Raw genomic sequence first — 20,895 nt, forward strand, 5'->3', positions numbered from 1 at the left:
GTCGGACACAACTGAGCAACTGAACTGAACTGATACTAACTTTTACATTAAAAATGTAAGTACAGAACTCAAGTTAATAACAGACATGATATTATCTTTAGAGTGTACTAATGTTTCCAACAGTCTTTAAAATGCAACAACAACAATAAAAATAACTGACAGATGGATGAGAGATACATTGGTAACTGAAAAGCAAAAGATTAACTGTAGAATGTAGGTACCCTGTCTATGAGAATTCAATGCACAATTCTTTCAATTTATATGTATTTCTGAAATATTTCATAATAATTTTGAGGGGAATTCTATAGGATATGTTCTGTGATCATAATATAACTACCTAGATATTAGTAATAGAATATAAATAACTAGAAAACCTGTGTTTGAAATTTTTAAACTGCACTACTAAATAACCCATGAGCGAAAGAACAAATGACTATGGAATTTTAAACACACTTTGAGCTAAAAAATAATTAAAATACTACATACCAAATCATGCAGGATACAACTATAGCCATGTTTACATTGTTTATGTTACAGCTTTAAAGGCATATATTTTTAAAAATTCAATGAATAAAACCTGAAAATAATGAACTAAGCAACAACATAATGGAAAAAAAAGCATAACAAATCAAAATATATTAAAAGATCATAATAAAAATAAGAATGAAATTGATAAATATATTAAAAATCAATAGCTCCAAAAATTAGTACTCTGAAAAATATTAAGATTTATAATCTTGTGGAGAATCTGATCAAGACAAAAGTAAGAAGACCCAGGCAGCCAATATTAGACATATAAAAGGGGATATGGCCATAAAGTAGGGTTTTCTAGGTGGCTCAGTAGTCAAAGAATCCACCTGCCAATACAGGAGACACAGGAGACGTGGGTTTGATCCCTGGGTTGGGAAAGATCCCCTGGAGGAGAATATGGCAACCCAGTCTAGTATTCTTGCCTGGAAAAAAATGCCATGGACAGAGAAGCCTGGGGGCTACAGTTCATGGGGTCACAAAGAGTCGGACATGACTGAGAATATGTACATACAGCTATAAACTATTTTAGACTTCACTAAAAGCATATTATGAAAAACTTTAGACCAATACATTGGAAATTTTTAGCTAAAATAAATAAATTCTGAAAATAAAATCAAATTACCAAATCTGACAAGAAGAGAGAAAAAACTTGAGTAGTCTTACTATCAGATAACTTGAATCTGTTATTTTAAAATCTTTCCAGGAAGAGAACTCCAGATCCAATGACTTACACCAAGCATTTCCAGGAAAAGTAGTAACTGAAAAGACTTGCAGACAATGGAAAAAAGAATTATATTGCCTAGCAAAACAGAAACTGTTTCTCAAAAAGTTATCTGTAGAAGAGATTATGGCTTTACTCCAAAACCCCTAGAGGTTTGCATTGTGATGCTCAAAAAAAAAAAGTTAATTTTTAAAACCAGTAAGTATCCAGTTAGTATTCAGATTTCTAATTATCTTATGTTTCTTTTCTTTTTTTTGGAAGTTTATTGGAATCTGGATTTAATGAGACCCACACATTGCAGTTGCCTGATGTGATTTTTGAACCTCTTTAAATCTATATATTCTCCATCCCCTTGTTTTTATTGCCAATAGTTTGTTCCTCAACATTTTTTGTCAGGGCCTAGGATGAAGGCATAGAAGTTGTACTTATTAAATGACCACTGACTCAGTAAAAGGAGGAATTAATTAAATCTTTAGATACGAGAATTATGAATCAAAAGCAATGATGAGCTGAAACTATTTTAACAATGTATTAATAGGTCAAGCCCTTCACCGAGAGTACAACGTTCAACTGACAACTACAGGATAAAGTACCTTACTTCCCAGAAGTTACATAAAAAACAAAAATCGAACTACGGTAAAGAATCTGTCTGCAATGCAGGAGCCGCAGGAGATGCAGGTTCTATCCCTGGGTTGGAAAGATCCCCTGGAGGAGGAAGTGGCAACCCACTCCAGTATTCTTGCCTGGAGAGTCTCATGGACAGAGGAGCCCGGTGGGCTACAGTCCATGGGGTCACAAAGAGTCGGATACGATGGAAGCAACTTTGTACACACAAAGTTTTCTTCTTTGTAGGCTAGCTGCAAAATCAACATAATAACATTAACATAAAATATAAATTTAGGTTGCAATAAAAATATTAATAAAATATGTCCAGAACAAGTGAAAGCAATGGTCTCACATTAGGGAGCACATCATTAAGCTTGAATAGGTAAAAAGAGTAGTTTGTCCAAAGAGTATGATAAAGACAACAAAGGGTCAAGTAAGATCATGTGTATCTTATATTTATATAATCCTGATTTTGCCATTTAGTAGCTGTGTGATCACTGGCCAGTTAGGTGAGACATCTAGCCTCAGTTTCCTTATCTGAAAAATGGGTAAAAAGAGCACAAATTTGCATGTTCACGTTGAGGACTAAATGAGTCAATACCTGTAAAGTGTTAATACTACCACCAAGCACAGAGTAACACTTGCTGTTATTATTATTGGGAAATATTCTTTAAATCATTAATATGTGTTAATGTAAGACTATCAAGAAGATGTAAGTGGAAAGCTTGTTATGTGAAGACTGAAGGAATGAAGGATGTTTATCTAAAGCATGGAAAATAGTAAGTTGAAACTAAGATATCTTGAAATATTTGTAGAGCCAATATGTGGAAGAGTGATTACCTTGCACAGGTACAGTTCTATATGGTTATGAAAATCCAAGTATGAATTATAAGAAATGCGTATTTCTTCTAAATAAAAAATTTTAATACATAAAGTAGTAGACGGCTGTCTTTTAAGGGACTGATACTTCCATCAATGAAAGAATGTTAAGCAGAGACAAAAAGACCAGAGTCTTCTGAATCCTGAATGCACATCTATTAAAACATTTCAATATAACCAATGCATATTTTCAAATTTGTGTATAATATTTATATGGCTTATAAACAGTTTTAAAAGAATATGGTTTAGTAATTCCACTTATCAAAACTAAAGGGCTTTTTACTGTGGTACTTCTGGAAACATTTAGTAAATATAAAAACATATACCATCTTAACAGCAGTCTTTGTCACACAAACCTAGCAATTTATTAAATATTTTATTTATTTCATTGCAACTATTTCATTTTATCTAATTAGTTCTCCAAGTTCACAACTGAAATTACACATCAAAGTGACTGAGTGAAAGTCACTTAGTAGTGTCCAACTTTTTGTGACCCCATGGACTGCAGCCCATCAGGCTCCTCTTTCCATGAGATTCTCTAGGCAAGGATACTGGAGTAGGTTGCCATTTCCTTCTCCAGGGGATCTTCCCAACCCAAGGATCAAGTCCAGGTCTCCTGAAATGCAGGCAGATTCTTTATTGTCTGAGTCACCAAGAAAGCCCCACACAGCAAATGCCAAACCTAATTTATGCACCATTAAAATTTGTCTTCTATGATTCCTATGACTAGATTATTTTTAAAGGGAGATTACATATATTAAAAATTTCTAATTCTTACCACCTAATATTGTGTTCTGTAGGTCTATATTTCCAGGTAACCAGTGTGCTGAAAGCAATGTTCAATCTACACTTGAAATTCACCACAGAATTTTGGAAAAAAAATGTGATGTTAAAAATGAAGAGAAGAGAAAGCCATATAGCGTCACAATTCCTATAGAGAAAAAAATTACTTTGCTAAGAACACCATATCTAATGGGTTTTAAATCAAAAGAAAAAATGCCAAGTAAAATGACATTAATGATGGCTTCCCAACTATACCTCCAAATCCTAATGGCATGTAATATAGTACAGCAAAACATTAATATTATACTAACGCTGAGACTCACATTGAGAGTCTTAGAAAGTGTATAATGTACTGCTAACCTAAAATGAAATAAATTTCCCTCAGGACTAACCCAGAAGAGCTTTATGACCCAACTGAGTAAAACCATGCACATAATTCCCCTTTGAGATTTACAGATTCCCTAAAATTCCTATAATTCTAAGTGCAGCAAAAAGGACAAACTGACATTTCCTTTACTGCCAGAGCAAGCTCACAAGTATTCCTATTCTCCACAGTTCAAATATATATCCTATACAACCCAAATGAAAAAAAAATCTATTTCCTCTCATCTATTTCAGCACTTTATTTAGATACAATTTCAAAGATACAAACAAGTTATAAGAACAGTCAAAGGAATTTCATATACTCATTACTCAGATTCACTAATGGCTAACATTCTGCCCATTTGTTTTATCATTAGTTCCCTCTCTCCATCTCTCACGTGAACATGTGAGCATGTGTGTGTGCATGGGTGTAGACACACTCACATACACACACACACAAAACAGGCATGATCATTCCTATTACACTTAAATATTTGGTGTATATCTTAAGAACAAAGATTTTTTTTACAAAACAATATTATAGTTATCCACATAAAGGAGGTTAACATGCATACACTGTTTAATAAACACATATATTTCAATCTATAAATTCAAATTCTCCCAGTGTACAATTCAGTCTTTTATCACTTAACTGCATTCAGTTGTCATTTTCTTTAGCCTTCTTTAATTCTTTAATCTGGAACAATTTCCAGCCTTATCTTCTCTCTCATGACATTGACACTCTTGAGGAATAACTATTCCTCATTTGAAGTTTATACAATATGGCCTCATGATGGGATTCAGGTATTAATTCTTAGAATACTGTAAGCCAAAGGTCAGCAACTTATGTTCCATGGGCCAAAGCTAGCCGGCCCCTCATTTTCATAAACAAAATGTACTGGAGCACACAGATATATCCATTCATTGACATACCATCCATGGCTTGCTTTCAAACTTCAATGGAAGAATTGAGTAAATCAGAGACTGTATGATCAACAAAGCCTAAAATAGGTACTATGTAAGTCTTTACAGAAAAAGTTTACAGAACTCCGCTCTAAGTAATGTTTCTTTTAGCAGGTACCATATCCAGAGGCACATAATGTCCAATTTCCCATGGCTTGCAATGTTAATTTTCATCGCCTGACAAGGTTCTAATGGATTTTTACGGTACATAGTTACTATTTTTCCCCTGAACCCAATGAACAATCTGTGGGAAAGACATCTAAATATCATGCACATCACATTAAAAATTTGTCCCCACCCCCAAAGATTTGGCATTCATTGCTGATTCTTTCCTAAATAAATTTTTACTGTGATTGTCACCAAAAAAAATGATTTTTCAACTTTAGCAATGTCGGTCAGCATTCTGTGTAGGAAAGAGGCATCCCTTCTCCTCTATTTATGTTTGTCAGTTTGTGTAGGTTCATGAATTCCTGTGTTTTCAATGATTCATAAATTATTCTAATTACTCTAAATTATTCTGATGGGCTTCCCTAGTAGCTCAGCTGGTAAAGAATCCGCCTGCGATGCAGGAAACCCCTCGTTCAATTCCTGGATGGGGAAGATCCACCAGAGAAGGAATAGGCTACCCACTCCAGTATTCTTGTGTTTCCCTGGTGGCTCAGTTGGCAAAGAATCCACCTGCAGTGCAGGAGACCTGGGTTCGATCCCTGGGTTGGGAAGATCCCCTGGAGAAGTGGTTGGCTATCCACTCCAGTATCCTGGACTGGAGAATTCCATGGACTGTATAGTCCATGGGGTTGCAAAGAGTCTGGACACAACTCAGTGACTTTCACTTCACTTTTCTTTCTGATGCTCAAATTATCCTGGATATACCAAGGGAACGCCTTCAAGCTGATCTCTATGTTCTTTTGTCCTTTTGACATATTTTTTTTACTTATCATAACAAGATATACCAGGCTTATCTTTTTATTTCCCTACCACAGCCCTGAAATCAGCCATTTCTCCAAGGAGCCCTGCTTCTTTTGGTAAAAATGTTATTAAAAACTCCATCTGGGAATATGGTTGACCAATGTGTTCATGATTACTGGGGTGTCTTTACATCTAGAGCCTTTCTGAAGAATTAATAAGTACCTATCTACCTTCTAATCATAAACTCACGCCAATACCTCCAATTTCAATCCATCTTGGCAGTATCCTTCCTTGCCTTGCACATTTCTTATTTGTATCTCCTATCTTCCATATCAGGAACTCTAGCTCCCAATAATATCAACACATTTACTCATTATTTCAGTCTAACCATACATCTAAAATAATTTTAGAACTGCTTTACCAAGCCCTTCAAAAAACAAACCTACAAGACTTGTTAGCAGTTCTTCCTCACATTCACAAATATACTAAAGGCAAACAAACATCACTTTAAAAAGTCTCTTGGATTAGTTCATTTCTCCCCTTTCAGCGTTTAACTATACTATTCATTTGAAATACAGATGGGCTCATTAGTTTCAGTTTGCATACTCTAGAGCTTTGTTTTCTTTTTTTCTTTTCCTTGTTACTTAATTTTTATATATAGATCATACATGTTTCTAATGACAATATGCTTTTAAAAGTCCAAACTATTTTTTAAAAAATACAAATTAAGGGAAATATATTTTCATTTCCTATCATTTCCACAGCATTCTCTGCTGCCCCTTGTAAGTAATCAACATCACTGTTTTCTGGTCTATCTTTCTGGTGTTTTTTGCTTATATAAACAGGCATAAGTATGTTTTCTGATTTCCCTTACTTCACTAATACACCAAAAGTAGTATATTATATATATTATAGATCTTAGTGATGCTTTATTGCAACTGTGCTGCTAAGTACGGTTATCATCTTGATTTTACACACTTTCATCAGCCTTTTTGAAGAAGGAAATGGCAATCCACTCCAGTATTCTTGCCTGGAGAATCCCACGGACAAAGGAGCCTGGTGGGCTAGAGTCCATGGGGTCGCAAAGGGTCAGACATGACTGAGCAACTAACACACACATATATATTATATACTTAGTCACAATATATCTGTAAATCACCCCATTTGATTTCAAAGAGTTTATCATTATTTTCTACAAGTGCATGACCACTAATGTGGATGTACTCATTTATCCATCACTTTCTTAGTTTTATCATTGAAGGAGTTTCCAAATAATGTTACCGTGAATAACCTTGTACATACAAAAAAAAAAAAGTATCTGCAGGATAAATTCTTTGGAATGAAATTGATATGTATTTCTATTGGAGAGTTAAGGGATTTTAAAACACAGCCCAAATTCTCTTCAATGCTTACCACTAAGAAGGAGAATCTATGAGCCCTCCCTCTGAATCAAAAGAGTCTATGACTGCTTCAGTTGAGAGAATACGGACATGATGTTATGGGACTTTTAAGGCTCTGCATTAAAAGATATGCAGTTTTTTGCCTGATTTTTGTGGATGCTTGATCTTCTGATGTTCCCTCTCAGGACACTTCTTTTCAAACTCAGCTGGCATGCTGAGAAGTCCAAACTATATGCAGACTGTATAAGTAACCTAAAAACTGTCCCATTTGAGCTTAGCTTTCAGTCCTCTCAACTGCAACAGAATATATATGAATGAAAAGGCTACAGATGATACCAGCACCACCCCCAATCAAGTCACCCCAGCTGTTTGGGCCCACCCAGCCAAGGTCACAGATATCACAGAAATGGGGATATGGTTCATTTATTTTCATTCATATTAATACAGCTGATTAGTGCTAAAAATATTCCTCTGATGACTGCTTTTAAAAGTATCTCACAGATTATCATACATGTTGCTTTTACTGTCATTATTTTTCAGTAATTTTATAATTTAAATTTGCATTTATTTCTTCTTTCATCCAACAGGAAGGCTTTATTTAATATGCAGGTATTTAATTTCAATATTTGCACCTTCTGGAAACTACTGTTTTCTTTATACCCTAGTATATGGTCAACTCACTTTTTGCAAGTTTTCTATGTTTAGCTGGAGAGATAACATTGTCTGTAATCAGGCTGTATTGCTTGACATTTATGTGTGTGTGTGTGTCTGTGTGTGTATTTTTTTGTCCTCTTAAGTACTGAAAGTAATGCCTGACTTGTTTGCTAATGACAGTGATGCTATCTATTTCTCTTTGCATCACCTGTAATTTCAGTTTTGTATAGGTGGTTGCTGGGTTATTTGGTGTACTGATATTCTTCTCATATATTATATCATTATGGTGAATTGTGGGGTTTTTATCTTAAGGTGTTCTTATGTAATGTTTTTGTGATCTGAATTCTACTTTCTCTGATTGAGGATCACAGCCCCTCTTTCTCACTATATCCATTTTTCCTAGTAAATCTTCCTTTGTCCCTTCATTTTAGTCTTTCTGAATCAACATGTTTCAAGTGCATCTTCTATGACCAGCATAGAGTTGAATTTTGCTTTATGCACCAATGTGAATATGTTTTCTTTGAACAGGCAACTTAATCTCATCCATGTTTATTGATAATATGATGTTGGAGCTCAACTCTGTCATACTAGTTTATAATTACTGTGTGATTTAGGATGTGTTTTTCTGAGGTTTTTTTCTATCTGATATTTTCTTTTATTGGTATTTAAGAAAATTTCTGTTTTTGCTCTAGTGGTTTCCACTATGTTCATACCTTCACAGTGGCCTTAATTCTCTCCTTTCCTACTTAACTTTTAACATTTGCATCTCAGTTTTAATCCTAAGTATCCCAGGAACAACAGTAATCAAAAGTAGAAAAATAAGAAACAATAATTTATAGAAAACTAATTTATATTCACTACGTAGTGAAAAACTACTTCTTGAAAATATCAGTAAGAACTTAAATATAGAAAGAAAAAAAAAAAGTGAAACTGTGAGTTATTCAATCATCTGACTCTTTGAAACTCCATGGACTGTAGCCCACCAGTTTCCTCTGTCCATGGAATTCTCCTGACAAGAATACTAGAGTGGGCAGCAATTCCCTTCTCCAGGGGAGACCCAGCTATTCAACCTAGGTCTCCTGCACTGAAGGCAGATTCTTTACCTTCTGAGCCACCAGGGAAATGAAAGTGAAAGTGAAAGTCGCTCAGTCATGTCCAACTCTTTGCGACCCCATGGACTATACAATCCATGGAATTCTCCAGGCCAGAATACTGGAGTGGGTAGCCTTTCCCTTCTCCAGGGGATCTTCCCAACCCAGGGATCAGACCCAGGTCTCCCACATTGCAGGTGGATTCTTTACCAGCTGAGCCACCATGGAAGCCCAAAAACAGCCTTTGTACCTTTCCTGACCTAGAAATCGAACCTGGGTCTCCTGCATTGCAGGAGGATTCTTTACCAACTGAGCTATCAGGGAAGCCCAAGTCATCAGGGAAGCCAATATCAAATAAATGTTGGGGCATAAATATACTAAAAGATTAAAATATATTGCTCACTCATTAATCTTTGAGCTTGAAAAAATTATTTAGGGCATTAACAGTCATATATGAAGAGTCATCATGTGAAGAGTCATAGTCTGAGACAAAAGTAGATGATCTATTCCATTATCATTACAGGCATAAATGAAAAAACCTACATTCTCAGCTGTGTTCAATAAAAGCTAAAAACAGGCTACTATGATGCTGCTTCCAGTCTTATCTTACGCTTCCTTTAAATGTGATAAAATAATTTGGGCACTACCATAAGAAAACAGAAAGATGACAATATATTTCACTGTAGCACCATCCTTCTAAAAAACTTATTTTCTTGGTAATTTAATTTTTTTAGCACAGCTGGGAATAACTGATGAGCAATGAATTCCTAGAATAAAGTAACAAAATATTTCAAAATATAGGAAAAATAAGAACACTAAGATCCCACATGTATCTGGATTTGTAGAAGGGTCCAACAGATCCATCTAGGTAATTACAATAGAATATTTTACTTCACATTTTTAAAATAAGTGAAAGTTCTCTTTGTTCACTGGAAGCCTTCTAAGAAAGAATGAAATTTATGAAACAACTTCATAGATAACTGTGTGTATGCTCAGTCGCTCAGTCATGTCCGACTCTTGCGACACCATAGACTATAGCCTGCCAGGTCCCTCTGTCCATGGGATTCTCTAGGCAAGAATACTGGAGTGGGTTGCCATTTTCTTCTCCAGGGGATCTTCCCAACCCAGGAATTGAACCCAGGTCTCCTGCATTGCAGAAAAACTCTTTACCAACTGAGCTACAAGGGAAGCCCCATCATAGATAGTTGAAGTGAAGAGAAATGAAAGTCGCTCAGTTGTGTCCGACTCTTTGTGACCCAATGGACTGGAGCCCTCCAGGCTTCTCCCTGGAATTCTCCAGGCAAGAATACTGGAGTGGCTTGCCATGCCCTTCTCCCCATAGATAGTTAGGTCTGCTCAAAAAAGAAACTAAAAAGTAAAACTGGGTCCAACTGACCCATACAGTATACCAAGCATTAAACAGTATCGTGTCTATTATCCTACCTATTATCTACACAACAGTTCAGGTTCTTTTTCTGCTTTCCCCTTTCTCTTTCTTCTCCTCTCACTTTTAGTTGCATTCTTTCTACTTAGAACATAGTAACAACATTTGCATACTATTCATCTGCTGACATCCCCACCACTCTTGTTTTACTCTTAGCTCTAAAATTAAATACATGAAATGTTCTCTATCCGTTTTTTATCTGAAGTGTTCCCGTTCACCTCCTCATTAAATATCAGTAAAACCTATACACACACTTAAATTTTACTGATACCTACATATATATATACGGTACCTATATAAATACATATATCTTTTATATATATAATATATTTATATCAGTTCAGTTCAGTTCAGTCGCTCAGTCATGTCCGACTCTTTGCGACCCCATGAATCACAGCATGCCAGGCTTCCCTGTCCATCACCAACTCCCAGAGTTTACGCAAACTCATGCCCATCGAGTCAGTGATGCCATCCAGCCATCTCATCCTCTGTCGTCCCCTTATCCTCCTGCCCTCCATCCCTCCCAGCATCAGGGTCTTTTCCAATGAGTCAACTCTTCGCATGAGGTGGCCAAAGTATTGGAGTTTCAGCTTCAGCATCAGTCCGTCCAATGAACACCCAGGACTGATCTCCTTTAGGGTGGAAAGCTTGGATCTCTTGCAGTCCAAGGGACTCTCAAGAGTCTTCTCCAACACCACAGTTCAAAAGCATCAATTTTTCGGTGCTCAGCTTTCTTCACAGTCCAACTCTCACATCCATACATGACCACTAGAAAAACCATAGCCTTGACCAGACGGACCTTTGTTGGCAAAGTAATGTCTCTGCTTTTCAATATGCTATCTAGGTTGGTCATAACTTCCCTTCCAAGGAGTAAGCGTCTTTTAATTTCATGGTTGCAGTCACCATCTGCAGTGATTTTGGAGCCCCAAAAAATAAAGTCTGACACTGTTTCCACTGTCTCCCCATCTATTTCCCATGAGGTGATGGGACCAGATGCCATGGTCTTAGTTTTCTGAATGTTGAGCTTTAAGCCAACTTTTTCACTCTCCTCTTTCACTTTCATCAAGAGGCTTTTCAGCTCCTCTTCACTCTCTGCCATAAGGGTGGTGTCATCTGCATATCTGAGGTTATTGATATTTCTCCCAGAAATCTTGATTCCAGCTTATGCTTCTCCCAGCCCAGCGTTTCTCATGATGTACTCTGCATATAAGTTAAATAAGCAGGGTGACAATATACAGCCTTGACGTACTCCTTTCCCTATTTGGAACCAGTCTGTTGTTCCATGTCCAGTTCTAACTGTTGCTTCCTGACCTGCATACAGGTTTCTCAAGAGGCAGGTCAGGTGGTCTGGTATTCCCATCTCCTTCAGAATTTTCCACAGTTTATTGCAATCCACACAGTTGAAGGCTTTGGCGTAGTCAATAAAGCAGAAATAGATGTTTTTCTGGAACTCTCTTGCTTTTTCGATGATCCAGCAGATATTGGCAATTTGATCTCTGGTTCCCTCTGCCTTTTCTAAAACCAGCTTGAACATCTGGAAGTTAACGGGTCACGTATTGCTGAAGCCTGGCTTGGAGAATTTTGAGCATTACTCTACTAGTGTGTGAGATGAGTGCAATTGTGGGGTAGTTTGAGCATTCTTTGGGATTGCCTTTCTTTGGGACTGGAAATGAAAACTGACCTTTTCCAGTCCTGTGGCCACTGCTGAGTTTTCCAAATTTGCTGGCATATTGAGTGCAGCACTTTCACAGCATCATCTTTTAGGATTTGACATAGCTCAACTGGAATTCCATCACATCCACTAGCTTTGTTCCTAGTGATGCTTTCTACGGCCCACTTGACTTCACATTCCAGGATGTCTGGCTCTAGGTGAGTGATCACACCATCGTGATTATCTGGGTCATGAAGATCTTTTTTGTACAGTTCTTCTGTGTATTCTTGCCACCTCTTCTTAATATCTTCTGCTTCTGTTAGGTGGACATCACCAGATGGTCAACACCGAAATCAGACTGATTATATTCTTTGCAGCCAAAGATGAAGAAGCTCTATACAGTCAGCAAAAACAAGACCAGGAGCTGACTGTGGCTCAGATCATGATCTCCTTATTGCCAAATTCAGACTTAAACTGAAAAAAGTAGGGGAAACCACTAGACCATTCAGGTATGACCTAAATCAAATCCCTTGTGACTATACAGTGGAAGTGAGAAATAGATTTAAGGGACTAGATCTGATAGACATAGTCCTGATGAACTATGGACAGAGGTTCATGACATTGTACAGCAGACAGGGATCAAGACCATCCCCATGGAAAAGAAATGCAAAAAGGCAAAATGGTTGTCTGAGGAGGCCTTACAAATAGCTGTGAAAATAGGTATCAGTAAAAGTTAAATATGCATGTGTATATCTTACTGATATTTAATATCCATACAAAAAACTGCAATATCATAAATATATTACCACTTCATTAGATGGAGCTATTCTCTAGGATGAATTGAGTGGTGACAACATAGACCATGGCCTACCAAGCCTAAACTACTTACTAGCTAAACCTATAAAAAAAAATCCACCTCTTTCCCATCTTGCAAGATGGCGGGTGAAAAGGCTGAGAAGCCAGATACTAAGGAGAAAAAACCTGAAGCCAAGAAGGCTGATGCTGTCAACAAGGCTAAAAAGGTGAAAGTGGTGAAGAAAGTTAAGAAGGGGAAGCCCCACTGCAGCCGAAACCCTGTCCTGGTCAGAGGAATTGGCAGATATTCCGGATCAGCCATGTACTCCAGAAAGGCCCTGTACAAGAGAAAGTATTCAGCAGCTAAATCCAAGGTCGAAAAGAAAAAGAAGGTTCGGGTTCTTGCTACTGTCACAAAACCAGTTGGTGGCGACAAGAATGGTGGTACCCGGGTGGTCAAACTTCGCAAAATGCCTAGGTATTACCCTACTGAAGATGTGCCTCGGAAACTGTTGAGTCACGGCAAGAAACCGTTCAGTAAGCATGTGAGGAAGCTGCGCGCCAGCATCACTCCTGGGACCGTTCTCATCATCCTCACGGGGCGCCACAGAGGCAAGAGGGTCATTTTCCTGAAGCAGCTGGGCAGTGGCTTGCTACTTGTGACTGGGCCTCTATCCCTCAATCGAGTTCCTCTGCGTAGAACACACCAGAAATTTGTCATTGCCACCTCCACCAAAATCGATATCAGTGGTGTGAAAATCCCAGAACATCTCACTGACACTTACTTCAAGAAGAAGAAGCTACGTAAGCCGAGACACCAAGAGGGTGAGAGATCTTCGACACAGAGAGAGAGAAATACGAGATCACAGAGCAGCACAAGGTTGATCAGAAAGCTGTGGACTCACAAATTCTGCGAAGAATCAAAGCTGTCCCTCAGCTCCAGGGCTACCTCCGCTCTGTGTTTGCTCTCACAAATGGAATTTACCCTCACAAAGTAGTATTCTGAACTTCTTGCAAAGAACCTAATTAAATAACTTGTCCATTTAAAAAAAAAAAAATCCACAATTTCTATTTTAATAAAAATGGTAATGGCCCACATGTACAGAATTATCTGAGTTTGGCCATGTTCAAAATGTTTTTTCTATAGGTTTGACACATGAAAAACTATTTGGCAAAATATAAAAACCTTTAAAACTCAACATTCAGAAAACTAAGACCATGGCATTTGGTCCCATCACTTCATGGCAAACAGATGGGGAAACAATGGAAACAGTGACAGACTTTATTTTGGGGGGCTCCAAAATCACTGCAGATGGTGACTGCAGCCATGAAATTAAAAAACGCTTACTCCTTGGAAGAAAAGCTATGACCAACCTAGACAGCATATTAAAAAACAGAGACATTACTTTGCCAGCAAAGATCCATCGAGTCAAGGATATGGTTTTTCCAGTAGTCATGTATGGACGTGAGAGTTGTACTAGAAAGAAAGTGGAGCACCAAAGAATTGATGCTTTTCAACTGTGGTGTTGGAGAAGACTCTTGAGAGTCCCTTGGAGGGCAAGGAGATCCAACCAGTCCATCCTAAGGGAAATCAGTCCTGAATATTCATTGGAAGGACTGATGCTGAAGCTGAAGCTCCAATACTTTGGCCACCTGATACAAAGAACTGACTCATTGGAAAAGACCCTGATGCTGGGAAAGATTGAAGGAAGGAGGAGAAGGGGATGACAGAGGATGAGATGGCTGGATAGCATCACCGACTCAATGGACATGAGTTTGAATAAACTCTGGGAGTTGGTGATGGACAGGGAGGCCTGGTGTGCTGCAGTCCATGGGGTCGCAGAGTCAGACACAACTGAGCGACTGAACTGACTGAACTGAAAAACCTTTAGCTTATATTTTCTTTCCTTAAATTTCTTGAAATATTTGTTCCATGGCTGCCATGAGTTTCAAGCTGTTAATCTAATCTCTTGCCCTTGTAAGATAGTTCATCTTTCTGCCTAAAGAGCCTAGGAATTTTCTTTCATTATCTTTAAAAATATAGTATTTTTACCAAAATGTCTCAAAATTGCTGCTGTGGGTAAATTTTACTGGACACCCAATCCAAAAGTTTATAAACAGGAGAATGGATAGGCAAATCACAGAAGAGTCAGACAATGAAAGACATCAAAAAAGTTAACTATAGGAATACAAAACAACATGAATTAATCCTGGGAATACACTGGTGAAAGAAATAAAATAAAACCACAGAAAACTGCATAAAATATTATTTCTGCTTTATAAAAATTAAAATATAAATAAGCAAAATGATATCCCATATAAGCATACATATGTATGTGATAAAGCTCTCTTTTTTAAAATAAAAAAAAAGTGCATTTTAAGAAATTCTGGATTTCACTAATGGAAAGCAGAAAACTTGTTTTTAAATAAAAAAAATATGAACATGAACTATTATAAATAGAAAACTTAAAAGAACACAACAAATTGTTATTTAAAAAAAAATAAATATCCTCTTATCAGGTAAGTACTTTTGAGGGTGATTTTGCTAGCAAGACATGACTACTTACTTGTATTTTGATGACATAATAACCAAATAAAGTTGAGTCAGAGTAAACATAATTATAAGAAGAAAACTTAAAAGAATATTCAACAAATGTTTGTTTTTCAGTAATTAGAAAGTAATAAATTGGCAGCTAAGAATGCTGCTTATTTTAAAAGTTAGAATAGTTAATGCTCTTGAAAAATGTTAAGCAAATATATCAGTCTTTAACAATAAGAGAAACTAAAATGCCACAGATAGCCACACTAAAATTTAAAAATTCAAGAACAGTAGTAGTAGAAATGGACTAAAGGACCTAGCTCCACCCTCTTTCAAAAGTTTATATTTCTTTTGACATTTTTCTCCATTAACCAAGTGTGAAGTCCTCTCACGAAACACTTCATTCTCCCAACTTCCAGGATCCTAATACCTCAGTACACACCAAGTTCCATTTAGGTTAAAAGTTATATTTGAATCTCTAAGAATGAACAGTAGGTGCAGTCAGTCAGCGGCTGGACAGAAAACACAACATGCTCAAAATGACTAACTGTGAAGAGTCTAACAGGGCTTCCCCAGAGGCTCAGTGGTAAAGAGTCCATCTGCAATGCAGGAGACACAGGAAACATGGGTTCAATCCCTGGGTGGGGAAGATCCCCTGGAGGAGGGCATGGCAACCCACTCCAGTATTCTTGCCTAGAGAATCCCAGGGACACAGGAGCCTGGCGGGCAATAGTCCACAGGGTCACAGAATTGGACATGATTGAAGAGACTGAGCGTGTTCAGACACACACATAGAGTCTAATAAAAAGACTATTTACAGAAGTATGTGAAAGTGACAGAGTTGGTCGCACAGTCGTGCCCAACTCTTTGTGACCCTATGGACAGTAGCCCACCAGGCTCCTCTGTCCACGGGATTCTCTAGGCAAGAATATGGGAATGGGTAGCCATTCCCTTCTCCAGAGGATCTTCCTGACCCTGTCTGAGCCACCAGGGAAGCCCTGCAGAAGTACGACCAGGGTAAAATTCTTTCACAGCAGCAAGCCTTTACTCTCCTGTCACATGAAAAAAGCAAGAGGAAGAACATTTCTAGAACTCAAAAGAGCAACTGCTATGGGGAAGAACATCTGACAGTGCAGGCTTCAGCAGGACAACACAATTAAACCAGGAAGATCCAGCAGGGAGGGAGGGAGGGGGGAAAAACACCTTAACCTCACCCATCTCCTACCTTCTGATCCCAACTGAAAGCTGGAGGGCATGGGAGCAGAATGAAATGATGAGGATCGATCTGGAGCGACAAATGGAGAACATCAAATCCAGTACCATATGAATCACCATAAAAAAAGAATAAAGTTCATAACTGAAATAATTTGGCTAATACACTTTTTAAAACATTCAGGAAAAGTATAGATTCACTTTTAAGGAATATTCCTGAAAACATTGCACTTTACTAGAAGTACATATACAAAGAGGTATACAGCAGGATTCTGCTCCAAAATTAACTTCTTACAATAAGAATACCTTTTAAAAAAAGCAGTATATGTATCATATTCATTTATAAACAAAGAGATGCACAAATTTAGAGGATAATTAAACCATTTCCAGAAAATGAAAAAGGCAGAAGTACAACTGTGGAACACAGAGAGTCTTTCATCATTATGCAATTATAAAGGCCACCTCCACTTTGTTACTTAAACCAAAGTTTATGGAGTGTTTACTGCAAGCTAATTTTCTCATTATACATACTCCTGTTAATTTCTAATAATTTTCTGCATGAAGTTTATTGGCTACTGTCACTCCCAACCCCTTGATAACCAATTATTTTTAGAAGTTTTACTCTAGGGTATTCTGATAAAAAATTTCTCCACCAGATCTATTCACGTGTGCTCCACACACGCTATTACGGTACTAAGAATTCTGTTGTTACATTCTGTTATGTTATCTGCACACATTTTAATATAAATCAAGCCACACTCAATGAAACAAATCCTCGGATAAAGAATCGATTGACTTTATAGAGATAGCCCATAGAACTCAAATAGTATATGCTGATTTAAAAGCCTGGGCAACTAAGCTCCATCGCCACTGGTACATGCCTTACTAACAGACCCTTTAATGGGGGCCTTCTCACACCTGCATCACTTCTCAAATCCCTTGAGTGATACCTGCACCTTCCAAGTAAAATTCACCTGAATTCTTATTTCATGGTCTGCTTCTGTGAAAACCCAGTTTTTAAAGCATCCTACATTTCCTGACGCTAAATTTCTTTGCTCTTCTTCACAAGCAAATTTCCTTGAAAGAGCTGGCTTTGCTCACTATATCAGATTCCACTCCTCTCATTCAGTTTTAAATCCAATTCAGCCAGGCTTTTAACCCCACCACTACATTAAAACTGCTCTTGTCAAGATCACCAAAGATCTGCACAGTACTAAATTTACTGGTCAGGCCTTAGTAATTATTCTACCTGACCCATCAGCAGAGCAGCATTTGGCACAGTTGATTACTCTCCTGTTTAATAATCTTTCATCACTTAGCTTTTAGTTCACTGTACTCTTTCTTGCTTATTTCCTTCTTCTCCCTTACCTCTTATTATTGGAACAACCTAAGGCTCAGTCATTTTCTCCTTTCTATCTAAACCCACTTCCTTAGTGATCTGATCCAGTTGCATGGCTTTAAATGCCATTCAAATGCCAAGAGCTCTCAGATTTACATCTCCAGCCCAGATCTCTCTCTGGAACTCCAAACAGTCAACTGACTACTTGAAGATTTCACTTTAACGTCTAATGGATATCTCACATAAAACATGTCCAAGCTGAACTCCTGACATTCAAACCACGTTCACCTCAAACCTGCTTCAGAGACTTCTACAAGTCAGTCAATGGCAACTTCACCTTTCCAGCGGCTCATGCCGAAAACTCTAGAATCATCCCTGACTCATCATTTTTCCTCAGACTCTACATCCAAACTCTAAAAATAACTACTTTGTAATACATCACATGGGGCTACCCTGGTGGTTCAGTGGTAAAAAAAACCTGCCTGCCAACTGCAGAAGATGTAAGAGATGCAGTTCAATCCCTGGGTCCGGAAGATCCCTTGGAGAAGGAAATGGCAACCCATTCTAGTATTCTTGTCTGGGAAATTCCATGGACTGAGGAGCCTGGTGGGCTCACATATAAGTATACCTGTTATGTTTATTTTTTACTGTCTGTATCTTCCTGTTAGAAATAAGTTCTATAAAGAGAAGGACAAACACCTGGTGTATCCTTTGCTGAGAAGCCTTACTGCATATCTCTGGAACCAAGTGGAACCAAACCTGAGCTTCAATAAGCTACAAAGTTGACACAATATTTGAAGGTGCTCCAGCAGAGCAGATACTCTAAAACTCAGAAATACCAATGACTGTACCTAAGACTTTTAACTACAGTCTCAAGAACTAAAAGGTATTCTGCAGTATCTCAGATATTTTTCAAAAGTAATGTTCAAATTAAGATAATCAGAGATAAGTTAAACAGATAGTTCCTTTGTTCTAAATCATTACAAAAATCTCAGAGAAGATGCACAGTACTATTCACAGAGCCAAAGATACTTCAGAATTATCTGCAGTATTATTAGAAATTGAGTAAGTGGTCACTTGGAGTATGCTAATTGAAAGTTTTTGGTCCTTTTTTTTGAATTTCTACATAATGGTTAAGACCATCCTTTGAGTATATTTCAGAGTAAATTTTTATCTAGTAAAATGCCCTGTTTTCGTGGATGACTATGCTATAACTTCAGCTTTCTTTTCAGCTACCCTCACTGCAATGCTGGCTGAAGAGATAGCCCCTATTTAATTTAAAAAAAAAAACAAAACACTTTTTTTCTTAGTTATCTAGAAGCTTTAAAAAAGTAAGGATAATCAAAGTAAACCCAATCTACATTTGGGTAGCTAATGCCATCAAAAACTGCCAAGAAAAGACAGCCTAAGTCACATCACAGTGTAGTAATTACCACTAATAATAGAGGGAAAATGTTTTTAACTCTGCCCATAGAGATAAGCATTCACTTATAACTAAGATAATAAATTATCTCTTTACTTATGTTCAGAGCAGCCTTACTTAACTTCATATCATTACCTGAAGTAGAACTTGTCTATGGTATACACAAGCTATGTCTATGGTATCTGTTAGCTATTCTGACAGCCTTTAAACTATATACACCTATTGTTTTGTATTCTTTTCTAAGCACTTTTAAAAGTGGAAGTACTTACAGATTATTTTTTTGACATCACATCCTTTAACAATAAGCTACAAATTCAAAATGCTTTAGGAGTAAAGTAATATTGAGAGTCCCTTGGACTGAAAGGAGATCCAACCAACCCATCCTAAAGGAAATCAGTCCTGGGTGTTCACTGGAAGGACTGATGTTGAAGCTGAAACTCCAATACTTTGGCCACCTGATGCGAAGAGCTGACTCATCTGAAAAGACCCTGATGCTGGGAAAGATTGAGAACAGGAGGAGAAGGGGACGACAGGGGAAGAGATGGTTGGATGGCATCACTGATTCAATGGAAATGAGTTTGGATCGACTCCAGGAGTTGGTGATGGACAGGGAGGCCTGGCGTGCTGTGGTTCATGGGGTCGCAAAGAGTCGGACACGACTGACCGACTGAGCTGAACTGAACTGAACTGAATATTAATATGCTAATTTTATTATTAAGATATAATTTTAGAAAAAATGAATTTTACTTTGTACCTAAGTAATTCACAGAATTTTAAAACTACTCATAATTAGTTTACTATCCTTATAAAATTCATAAATCATGTATTCTTCCCATTTCTATCTTATACTACACTCATAAAGGTGCCTGACAAATAATACAAATAATAGGGCAAAAATCAAATCAAAAATTTATCCTTCTGATAAATTTACTCATTGACAGAAATAATACTGATTACAGAATAAGCCAAAAAAAAAACCCTCAATACTTTTAAATTTAACAAAACTACAACTGACATTCTATAATCAAATTATTCCAAATAAAAACAAATAACAATCTATATTAATATTTGAGATCAGAACAAATTTGTTGTGCCTTCCTAACGTCTGTGGAAGTATAGTCACCACCATATCTCAGGCCTATCCTTCAATAAAGGGAAATATGTAAAAAGTAAAATGCATTCTGTGAATTGTAAACTATATTCAGATGGCAGATGGGGTAGGGAAGGCATGTGCCAATCAGCTGGCCTACAGAATTGGTTTTAATGGCCAATACTACAGGTAAACTCACCCTGGAGAAGGAATGGCAACCCACTCCGGTATTCTTGCCTAGAGAATCCCATGGACAGAGGAGCCTGGTGGGCTACAGTCCATGGGGTCACAAAGAGTCGGACACAACTGAGCAACTAACAGACACACAGGTAAACTCATGCAGTTATTGCATCACAGAACTTGTATATAAAGTCAGGATCCCTAAAGGGTTTAACTATTAATGAAAGGTGAGTTTTTAAAATCTTTTCTGCAGAGGCAAACAGAAAAAAATTCTATTTCAGTTTAGGCTCTACACAGAAGAAAAAACTAGTTTGGTTATAGA

The 20,895-nt window shown here is 37.3% G+C and overlaps 1 protein-coding gene and 1 pseudogene across 4 annotated transcripts in view; one reads left to right on the plus strand and one right to left on the minus strand.

Annotated features, from left to right (window-relative positions):
* The window catches only part of ATRNL1 (attractin like 1), a 740,683-nt gene that overhangs the window by 653,086 nt on the left and 66,702 nt on the right, over positions 1 to 20,895 (minus strand). The gene's annotated exons all lie outside the window — the stretch shown is intronic.
* LOC122445894 lies at positions 12,913 to 13,848 on the plus strand (annotated as a pseudogene). Its single transcript, XR_006270722.1, has one exon. The product of XR_006270722.1 is annotated as a 60S ribosomal protein L6-like (transcript).

This window comes from Cervus canadensis, chromosome 8 (genome assembly GCF_019320065.1).
Source record: "Cervus canadensis isolate Bull #8, Minnesota chromosome 8, ASM1932006v1, whole genome shotgun sequence".
Lineage (NCBI taxonomy): Eukaryota > Metazoa > Chordata > Mammalia > Artiodactyla > Cervidae > Cervus > Cervus canadensis.